The 11,201-nt window shown below is 42.0% G+C and overlaps 1 long non-coding RNA gene across 1 annotated transcript; it reads left to right on the top strand.

Annotated features, from left to right (window-relative positions):
* The first annotated feature begins 5,031 nt into the window (after nt 1-5,031).
* Nucleotides 5,032-8,664, top strand: LOC309514289. The gene is made up of 3 exons (XR_014211889.1): nt 5,032-5,128; nt 5,433-5,609; nt 6,534-8,664. It is a non-coding gene; the product is annotated as an uncharacterized lncRNA (long non-coding RNA).
* Nucleotides 8,665-11,201: the final 2,537 nt, after the last annotated feature.

Raw genomic sequence — 11,201 nt, 5'->3', positions numbered from 1 at the left:
ACTGTATTTTATGCTTTTTTTGTTGCATCAATTAAGTGTTTTCAATTTGTTGTTAGCCGCCCTGAGCCCGGTTTTCTGAACCGGAAAGGGCGGGGTATAAATAAAAATGTATTATTGTTATTATTATTATTATTATGACTCTTGAGTTGAGCTATTGTTTAGGGGTTTTGTTGTTGGGGAGTGTTGTTTTTATTGATATATTTTTGTATCTATATTTTTTAGATCTTTTAGATTTATGTAAGAAATTGAGTTTGGTTGTGTTCTTTTTGATGTGTTTTATTCATTCATGGCTTCTTTTGTTATGTTTGCAATTATATTAATATTGTATCATGTTGTTTGCTGCCTTGAGCATGGTTTTAACTATGGAAAGGTGGCATACAAAATGCTAGTGCTGATTGTCTTTGGAGAGTCTGCCCCATCACCATTAGAAACATACAGTAGTTGGTTGGGCATTAGGAGGACAATGGGTGTGACTTCCTAATGTATAGTAGGCTATATTTCATCCATGCAAAAACCAGACATTGATATATGCATACGTACAGTGGTACCTTGGTTCTCAAACTTAATCCGTTTGGGAAGTCCGTTCCAAAACCAAAGCATTCCAAAACCAAGGCGCTTTCCCATAGAAAGTAATGCAAAATGGATTAATCCATTCCAGACTTTTAAAAACAACCCCTAAAATAGCAATTTAACATGAATTTTACTATCTAACGAGACCATTGATCCATAAAATGAAAGCAATAATCAATGTATTGTACTTTAAAAGAAATAAGACAGTATTGTAGATAATATAAATAAAAAGAAATATTATTTTTCTTACCTGCACTGATGTTAGTCATTGTTTGGATGGGGGGCTTTTATCCATTTATGCAGTCACACAATCAATCAATCAGTAGCTGAACTGGGTTCCACACAGTCACAAAAACAAATTAACCAAAAAAGCCTCAAAAACAAAAACGCAAAATAAATAGCAAAAACAAAAGCACCAAACTTAATTCATTCTGGAAGTTGGTTTGTCTTCCGAAATGTTCAAAAACCAAGGCGCAGCTTCTGATTGGTGCAGGCGCCCTGGAAACGATAGCCGACAACCGCATTGGACATTTGGCTTCCGAAAATTGTTCAGAAACCAGAACACTTACTTCCGGGTTTTCGGCATTTGAGAACCAAGGCATTTGAGTACCAAGGTACCAGTGTACATATCCACCCAGGCAAATAAAATGGCATTGTCACGCATCAAGGACACATTCCATCCAGACAAAAACACTCAAAATGGTGTGGATCAGGGCAGGTGTGGGACATGGCTTGGGGAGGAGAGATGGGAAAGTCTTGCGGGCCACATAGAGAGACCTAGTCACAGCACCCAAGGCCTTCCGAGTACATACAACTGTTTCACACTGCGGTTTCTGACAGACAATTATTCCCAACAATGTTTTGTGTGCGCGAGGTGAGGGCCCATGCCTTGCTGTACATGCATAAATGTTTAGGAATCTGTGTTTGCATGTTCAGATGAAATGTGTAGTGTGTAGCCACAGCAAACACAATTGCCCTCTTTTTGATTTTTTTGTGGTTTTAAATGAGGAAAAAAGGAAAGGAAAACACCACAGTGCACTTGTCTCCATTCTGGGGTGACCTCTGGTGGTGTGTGGGGGGGGGGAACTTCCCTGTGAATCTTTTCTCCATGCTGTAACTTCAGCGAAACTGCAAACTGGTGTTTTATCTTGTTTTCATTTGTATCTTTCACTGCATGGAATTGCATTTAGTCAGAAATCTTGCTAGAACTAGTTTTTCTTCAGGACCATCAAACCTGCAGCTAGAAAAAGCATAGGGGGTGGAGGAATGAAAGAAGCAACACTTGTTCCATTTTGCACTTAGCCAGTTCGGCCATCAGAAGTGGGGTCAGTAAGGGCCTGATACTTTGAATGGGATTATATATTGACTGCTTTACTTCTGGTTTGAATATTGCAGGTTTGCTTGTTTCTTTTACTTGTTACACCATGTTGTTGATGTTGTTTAAAGAAAAGAGTATAAAATCTTAGAGAAAAGCAAGACAAATTTGGAGAAGCTTCACTGCTGGAGTATATATTAGCCACAGGAGGGGGGATCTGAGCCATGGGGCGGGGGGAGCAAAAGTCTAGGATGTATTTACTCATCACTTGCTTAATCTAACATACAGTTTGGCCCCATATCACATAGCCAACCCCAGATTGGGGTGCATGACAACATCCCTAAGGGCAAAGCCAAGTCAACTGAAAGTTACCACGAGACTTCCTCATACCCTCCAACGTTTCTCCCATTCCATAACGATAATTTCACTATTTATACCCCACACATCTTACTGGGTTGCCCCAGCCACTCTGGGCAGCTTCCAACATTCAGTGGTACCTAGGTTTTTGAACTTAACTCGTTCTGGGAGTCTGTTCGACTCCCGAAATGTTCAAATAACCAAGGCTTGGCTTCAGATTGGCTGCAGGAGCTTCCTGCACTCAAGCGGAAGCCGTGTCGGACGTTCGGCTTCTGAAAAACATTAGCAAACCAGAGCACTTACTTCAATTTTCGGCAATCAGGAGCCGATTTGTTGGACAACTAAGCTGTTCACAAACCAAGGTATGAATGTATATAAAAACACAATAAAGCATTAAACTTTAAAGAAAACTCTATACAGTTGTACCTTGGGTTAAGAACTTAATTCGTTCTGGAGGCCCGTTCTTAACATGAAACTGTTCTTAACCTGAGGTACCACCTTAGCTAATGGGGCCTCCTGCTGCCACCAACGTGCGATTTCTGTTCTCCTCCTGAAGCAAAGTTCTTAACCTGAGGTACTATTTCTGGGTTAGTGGAGTCTGTAATCTGAAGCGTATGTAACCTGAAGCGTCTGTAACCAGAGGTACGACTGTACAAGATTGCCTCCAGATGGTTCCGGAGTTGGATAACTCCATACCCTCCAACATTTCTCCAATGAAAATAAGGACATCCTAAGGAAAAGTGGGAAATTCCGGGATCAAATCAGAAACTGGAGCGGCTTCAGGGACGTCCCTGGAAAATAGGAACGCTTGGAAGGTCTGCTTCCTGAATCAATCACCTTCAGCCATCTGCCGCCAGGGCTGTGGATTTGAGCCCCACATTGGACGAGAGATTCCTGCATCACAGGGGGCTGGACGAGATGAGTCTTGTGGTCCCAACTCTATGATTCTATGATCTATGATCTACCTTCTGGTTTGGCTTAATCATGCTGAAATCACCGGTGACAGATTAAGCCAATCTGGGCAGTTCTGTCCTAGGTGAATATGGGCATATTTTTGAGCAAATCCTTCTCCCAAAATGCTTTTCAGTGTTTAAAATAGCATGGTTGGAAATGTCCCAAATTAAGTTCACCTGGAACTTCATTCCTATGTAAAGCAGCAATTTTAGGTCACTTTCCCCCAGAATTTCTTGGTTGGCTTCTTTCCTTGTCCACAAGATGGCATCAGCAAGTTGCAAATTCTTTCCTTTCCGAGGGAATACATAACCACGAATGGTCACATCAATGGCATTTAGAACATGTCCGGACTCCGTAACAGTGCACTTTTTGCTGCTTGTACAGAAGGAAGCAGATTGCCAAGCATTATCCTTAACCCAGACTCAGATAAGGGAAAGAAGGAGCTCAGGGTTTTTATTCCCTTCCTCAGGAACTTCATTTGCGCTTGCAAGTGAAGAGTTTAGGAAAGATTTGCTCACTCCGAGTCTTACCTCCATTCCTCCTCCCATCACCACCACTGCTGGCCTGTACATGGTCACAGTTTGTCTCTTTGCATATTCTCCATTCTTCTGCTTCCAGCAACGTGAGCTTTAACTGCAAGTATAATCCCCGCATTGCCTTGATACTTAGCACTTATATTTGACAAGTTCAGGGCACTTCATGCAAACAATCTCAGAAATCCAATGCAATAGGCCACTATTACTATGCCATGTTGTATGGACAGTGGCCAGGGCCCTAAGCCACTGATGAGGCCCTAAGCTACTGAAGGTAATGGGGCCCTTTATATGTCCAGCTGTCCTTCATCAACAACAAATTGTCACTATTTTTCGTGTTGAATATATGCTATATAGTAATTTATGGACCTAATAGGTCTCTAAAGCCATTTGCACATAACAAAATACGTCTTTTATCAAAGTAATTGATATAGAAATGAGAAAAACAGTGATATTTTTAGGGCTAGCAGGCAGGGCCCATTATGTACATCATAGGAGCCTATACAACACAAAACACTGTTGCTGTATGTAGGTTTTATTTTATTTTGTTTGTTTTTTATCTTATATATTGGAAATGTACATCCAGGTGTTTTTTTCCTTTAATTTTTTTGGGGCCCCCCCAAGAGAGTGGGGCCCTAAGCTATAGCTTGTTTAGCTTGAAATTGAAATAGAAACACTTTATTGTCACTTGTACAACTTCTATACAGTGAGATTACACAAGCAGCCCCCACTCAGCTCTCTTAGTCTTAATTCCCTTGTTTACTGATGCACACCCACCAAACCTGAAAGTCGGTTGCCCTGTTGTTATCTTTTCATTCAGCAGCCTAACAGCCCACGGATAGAAGCTGTTCTTTACCCTGTTGGTGCGACTAATCATGCTTCTATATCTTCTGCCCGAGGGCAGGAGATCAAGAAAGTGTGAATCATCACTGAGAATTTTCCTCACTCTCCTGAGGCAACTTTCTTCCGCTATTTCATCCAGCAGATTCACGGGACAGCCCATAGTATCTTGTGCTGTATTCACCATCCTCTGTAGGCACTTCCTATCAGTAAATAGGATAAATGAAAAAAGCTTATAGTACATAAATCCGGCACTGACAGTGGCTAAGGCTCAGAGAATGGCAGTTGACTAAAGACTGCCAAGGGAACTCATGGCTGCTGTAAGATGCAAGATGCAAGATGCAAGCTGCAGCTACAAGCTCATGCTCTTCTGAGCAGCTGTGCTAAACCAGCTCTCCCTTTCTGCTTTGATGCAGGCCAAGAAGCTGCAATGCACAACAGGACAGGACCCATCCTCACGCTGAGCTCCAGATGTGACAATAGGTCAACGGTCACCAGTGTGGTACCTGTGGACACCAGTGCCCTCCCCACTACTTCCTATGACACCTGGGAAAGTCAGGTAGGCCAATATTATTGCAGGTGACAGGCTGAGGCTGAGAGATGGTTGCTGGATGAGGGCTACATGGTGAGGTCATGGCAGAGTTAATTCTTCTGCTGATGGTTTTGGTTGTCCTTGTTTGTGCTGGATGTATTTGCTGTTTTTATGGCTGGCTTTTATTAATGTTTTGTGGGAGTATTATGCCTTATTTGTAAGCCATCTTGTTTTGACTTGTAAAGGCAGCCCAGAAGCATTTCAAGTAAATAAAATAAAAACACGAGTTGCATTTTTCTTTTTAAAAGAGACATAATCTCCTTTTCCATAGGGCTGCCATCCAATCCATTTAGAGCCACTAGGCAAGGAAAAGCTCGGCTCTAGAAATCATCAGACTTTTCCCAAAGAGTGCTGATGGGATTATGAAGATGTGGGAAACTGCTAAGCTTGTAAAGCTAATAAATCTTGTTAGAATTCGTGATGGTTAGCAATGAAAATATGGTTTTCAGTCTAACTGTGAAAAGAAAACACATTCACTTCTGCGATGCATTTTGTAGAACGGTGCTCATTCTGGTTCCGAAGCCTCTTTTGATAACAGTGGAACTTCAGCACTTTGACTTTTTATTTTCTTTGTGTGGCATTATATTAAAAACAAGACATCAATCTGTATCTTTTTCATTAGGTTTTCCTTATTTGTAAAGGATACAACTAAAGCAGTTACATTTGAAGATACATCAGAATAGCACTGAATCAAAAACATCCTACGCCGCAGTGTTTTTTGCTTTCTGGCAGCATTGTATATTGCTTTGAATGCCTTTTGTGGAGAATCTACACTTCCGACATGGGTTGCCATTACGTCTGGATTTTCCCGGACATTTCTGCGATTTCTGCCCAGGTGCTGCTTACGAGAGCTGAATCCAGGCTATGTCTGGGGAATTCCAGACGTATGGTGGCCCTACTTTACCCCTTGCATACTTGATGTTTCCAAAAACCTAAATAGCTGGTGGTATGGAGAGAGAGAACAAGCCAGATCAGTCCTCTACCACCCGCTATTTGCAATGAGAGGGAATTTCCCTTTGGCACCCATGGAAGTTTTCTTCCCTATAGAAGTAGCCAGCTCAGGTGGTCCAAGTTCAGATCTGTACTGTGGGGTTTTTTGGGCGGTGCTCCTTCTCCCTTTCCCATGGTCCCAGTTTAGTTCTCCATATTCATACCATTTTATTTTATTTTATTTTATTTTAATCACACGCACAAGGGATATAGTAGGGCTGCCATATTTCAAGAAGAAAAATCTGGACACAAATGTTCTGTTGCTGAAAACCTGGACATTTTCCTGGTTTTTTAAAAAATTCCCCCCGAGGCTAATTTCATCATTTGAATCATGGACATGTCTGGGAAATTCGGGACATATGGCCATGCTAGAGAAAGGCAGGAATCTTGTTTGGTCCTGAGCTGGTCTTCACTTCTGCCACAAATTCACTAAGTGCCATTAAAGCAAGGCTCGCTCTCTCGCTCTCTCAACTTTCCTGCCAGGTGAGGGTGAAAACACTGAACTACCTCGCTGAGGTGTCATAAGGATTTTGGTCATTCAGAAAGCACTACATGAATGCTAAATATATTATTTTGGCACTCGGCGGGCCTTTTCTCCTGGTGTATGTCCCAGCACTGGAAGCACCTCACCAATATTTCCACAGATTATATGCTGCGACAGCATTGATAGTTTATTATTACCGCCTAGTATTATGTGTGTTTGCGTAAAGCTGCTGTTCTATGCACGTTTACTTAGAAGTAAGTCCCATCTGACCTCAGTCAGGTTTACTTCTCGGATAGGATTGGGGCTACGTGTTACTCATTTTTTATTAAATAATCTAGGAATGATTTCACTGTTGGTTCTGAGGGAAGTCACCGCATATTTCCATGTGTCTCAGGCCACCTCAGGTTAACAGGGAGTTGCGAATGATAAGGCCGGGGGAAGACAAAAGGAAGGTCTGTTGCACTCATCATCAAGGAGCGGAGGCCTTGCTGATTTAATTGCAACCCTATTTAAGCTTTGTTTATTAAGACCAGCTATTTGCTTTACAGAGGCTCAGGTGCTGTGCTGCTGTCCGTTCTGGGGTAGAAGAAACCCCACAGTAACTCAGTGGATGCAGTTAATAGTCAACAGACTACGTAGGCCAGCCTTTGAAAGCTTTTAATATTCTCTGAAGTGCTGCTTGTATCCAATTATAACTCACTACTTGCCATCTTAATAATTTAAATCTGTCCACTCATTTGGGCAGGCGAGAGGCTTTTTTTTATTTAAAAAAAATGCAGTAATCAAACCATGAAGGCTTTTTTTTTTTGCTTTTGACAGCGTCAAATTAAAACTTAAATGGGCGATCTTGAATGAGTTACTGTGCGAGAATAAAGGCATTAATGAGGTAATTTCATTATGGAGGCTCATCCAAGCCTATGTGAAAACAAGGGGGAGTTAAATGGACAGGAAAGCTGCGGAGGAAATTAGGGTTCCTTCCACACTAATTAATGTTTAAAGGCATTTAGTACAGTCACCAAATTAACTGCTCCAAAGAACTCTCATTGGGGGGAAAATACATTGTTGCCCTTCCCCTGTAATTAGAAGACAGTACAAGGAGAACACTTAATGAGGATAAAGCCGGCCTTTAACTTAGTAGTCCCGGCCACTGAAAACAGGCTTTTATGGAGGCCTAGGTTTAAGGAAGCACTGAGCGTACAATATAGGATTGTTTAGGCCCTTCTGCTCTGTGAGCTGTAAACAGGTAGCCCCTGAATGAGGGACTATGAGACTTCTGGGAGGCCTGTCTTCCCATCAAAATAGTCCTAAATTCCCCCAAAAGGGAAGAAAGAAGGGTGAATAGGCCCCCGTCTCTTAGAGCACTGAATGGCCAATGCTGTCTTAAGCGATTACATGATGCTATGCCACCCCCTCTCATTGAGTTATCTTTACACTGCTTTTGTCTCCTCTAATTGAAGCTGATGAGGTGCTAATTGGTTGCTTAAAAAAAAAAAAAGGAAGGAGAAGGAGGAGAAGAAGAAGGAGTGGGGGATTTTTAATTTTTTATTAAAGTGCTACTTAAGCATTGGCAAACAGAGCGAGGCAGCGTGAGTGGAGTTAATGAGGGCTTAACCGAAAGAGGGGAGGAAATATAAAAAGGACAGAAATCTTTTGGAGGGACCAAGCAAAGCAAGGATGTGTGTGTGTTTATTTATTTGTGTGAGGAAAGAAAGGCGAGCGGGGTTCCTTGAAGGGGAAGATGCATCGCTTTTGGGGCAGCTGGGTTTGGTAAGGGATCCGGCCCAGCCAGTTTTGATTTAAGGGCAACACGGCGAAGACAAGCAAGAGCCTCAAAACCCTGCACGAAACTTGCCGGATTTGATTATTCACTGCATGTTGTTGTTCCAGGCACTTGAGGCAACTTCAGACAAGAGACGCAGGGCAAAGGAAAGGGCTTTATGCAGCAGAGACACTTTGAACCTCCCATCTTTGCTCGCAGGAGGAGATCACAAAGGCGTTGTTTGCTCTCCTCGAAAGCCTTAAGAAGGAGATTTACCTGAAATAGCAACAATGTCGCTTCTGTGCTGCTGCCTTCACTTTGCTCTTGCTTGCTTCCTGCAGACATAAGGGCTAGAAGCTTGTTTTTCAGTTTTGAGCTGCGATTTCCCACAGCTCTGAGAGAAGCATCACAGAAGTTGCATAGGAAGGATGAGAGGGGGCTAAATGGCTTTGAACCTTTATTTGGTACATTTCTCTGATGAAAATAGGGACTTCCTATTCCATTTTTATTTTATTTTACTTTTACTTTTACTCCACCCATCTGACTGGGTTTCCCCAGCCATTCTGGGCAGCTTCCAACATGTATAAAAACATAATAAAACATTAAACAGTTGTTGTTGTTTTTTAAAAAAAACTTCCTTTTACAGGGCTGCCTTCAAATGCCTTCAGAAGGTTGTAGAGTTACTTATCTCCTTGGCTCAGGGGTTACGTAACTCCATACCCTCCAGCATTTCACCAATGAAAATAGGGACGGCCTAAAGAAAAGTGGGATATTCCAGGATCATCTGAGAAATTAGGACAGCTTCTGTAAATCTGGGGCTGTTCCTAGAAAATAAGGACACTTAGAGGGTCTGGTACTGTGGATCGTTTGCTTATGGTTTAAATATTCTTTGGTAGGCATATTGCTGGGAAAGTGGTAGATACATTTTGTTAAGTAAATAATTTTTTTAAAAAAAATGTGTGTTGAGCTCCTTCTTGTCCTGACTGGGCAAGTGGCTGAGGGTGTCAGCATGGGGAGGGCAGGGCTAGCCTAATAAATGACCCCCTCCCATGTGTTATTCTGGCATGTGGGGTCTGTAAGTCTTAACCCCCATAAGGCAGCTTTGTGACATGTTAGCAACCTCTCAAATTCCTTGGCTGAGGCAAAGATCTGTTGATGGTGAAAGGCTTGCTCTGAAGTATGAGCCAGCACATTTTCCTGAAGTTCTACAAAACTTTAAAAAATTAAAATGGGATGGTGTTTTGTTTTTTTAACAGCTTGTTCTAATTAACTGCAGTGCAAAACTGTTTTTGTAGCAGCCTTAATTTAAGGAGCAAATGTAAGAATTTCCCTTGATAAAAAAGAATATTTTGTCACACGTTTAGGTTAAGTACCGATATATGCAGCTGTTTCTTTTTGTGCTGGCCTTTCAACAGCCAAAGTTGAGCAAGAGTAACAGATCATTTGAATTCTTGTGTTTTATGATTTGCATTTTATTGAGGATTTCATCTGAATGTTGCCAAATGCCCACAAGCCCTTGAGGTGAGGTGGGCTAAGAATACATCTAGACACATCTCAGAAGTAAGTCTCACTTGAGGCGTTTTATTCTAAGGGAAGTAAATGAATAAATAATTGACTTGTAGAATTATAGAGTTGGAAGGGACCATGAGGATCTTCTAGTCTGCAATGCAGGAATTTTTTGCCCAACCTGGGGCTCGAACCCATTACTGTGAGATTAAGAGTCCCATGCTCTACCAACTGAGCTAATGTCCAAAGCCATAATAACCAGAAACATAGTAACCAGTGCATTAGGTCCTGGCTACTTTAGTAAAATAGCTTTTATCTATATCAATCTCTACCCACTGTAAACAAAGTGAGATTGATTTGACTTTTGCTTAGAAGAAATACCCATTTAAAGAATGCTTTCTTATATGTCAGAGGCTTGGCAGAGGAAAGCATGCTGGCAAACAGCCAGAGACTGGCTAAATGTTTATTGTGTAACTTGTAACCCTCCTCTATTCATAGTCTAAAACTGAAAGGTAGTTGTCTCCAGATTCCTTTGAATTTCATGCTTTTCCTTTTCCTTTCTTATTGTCATGAAAATTGAGGATATCCTCCTAACTGCAGTCGGGAAGAATGGGGTGGGGGGTGGGCAGGCATGACAGAAACTTTCTAATGAACAAATTGCAATTAACTGATGTAAATAGGGGTTAATCTAATGCAGTAACTACAAAAGCAAATGGAGGCAGCAACAGGCTTGAAGTCGCCAAACAGCCCTCACACAAACCACCAATGAAAGGAAAAAGGAATTCTTTGGCTGGCTGGCTGTCAAAAGCAGGAATGGACTACTCTAGGGCAAGGTAGGGGACCTCCTTTCAGCCCAAGTGCCACTTTCCCTTCTGGGCAATGTTTCAAGGGCCACATGCCAGAAGCAAAAGGGGATAGCACAGTAAATGTGAACATTACTTTTGTTCCGTAGGTTAGTTTCATCGCACTCACACTTCCCTCTCTATCCACCATCAAGGCAGCAAGAAGTTCAAAGTTCAATAACACATTCCAACCATGCAAAAAACTTGAAGAGGATGTAAAGCAAGTTGGGCCTGGGGAGGGTGTATGAATCCCTCAGGCCAGAGAGGTCCAGGAAAGCCACGTTTTAACCCCAACCCAACAGCCTGAGGTTCCACTTCCCTGCCTAAGGAGGATGGAAATACATTAAAAATAATATCTAAACACTCAAAGCAGCATTAAAAACCACATGAAGCAGCGCTGACTGGCCTGAACTGGCTGCCGGTATATTTCTGAGCTCAGTTCAAGGAATTATTGTCAGT

Source organism: Podarcis vaucheri (genome assembly GCF_965113315.1).
Source record: "Podarcis vaucheri genome assembly, chromosome: 11".
NCBI classification, from domain to species: Eukaryota; Metazoa; Chordata; class Lepidosauria; order Squamata; family Lacertidae; genus Podarcis; species Podarcis vaucheri.
Note: the sequence above shows the minus strand (reverse complement) of the source record. Positions and strands in the feature narration are given on the sequence as shown.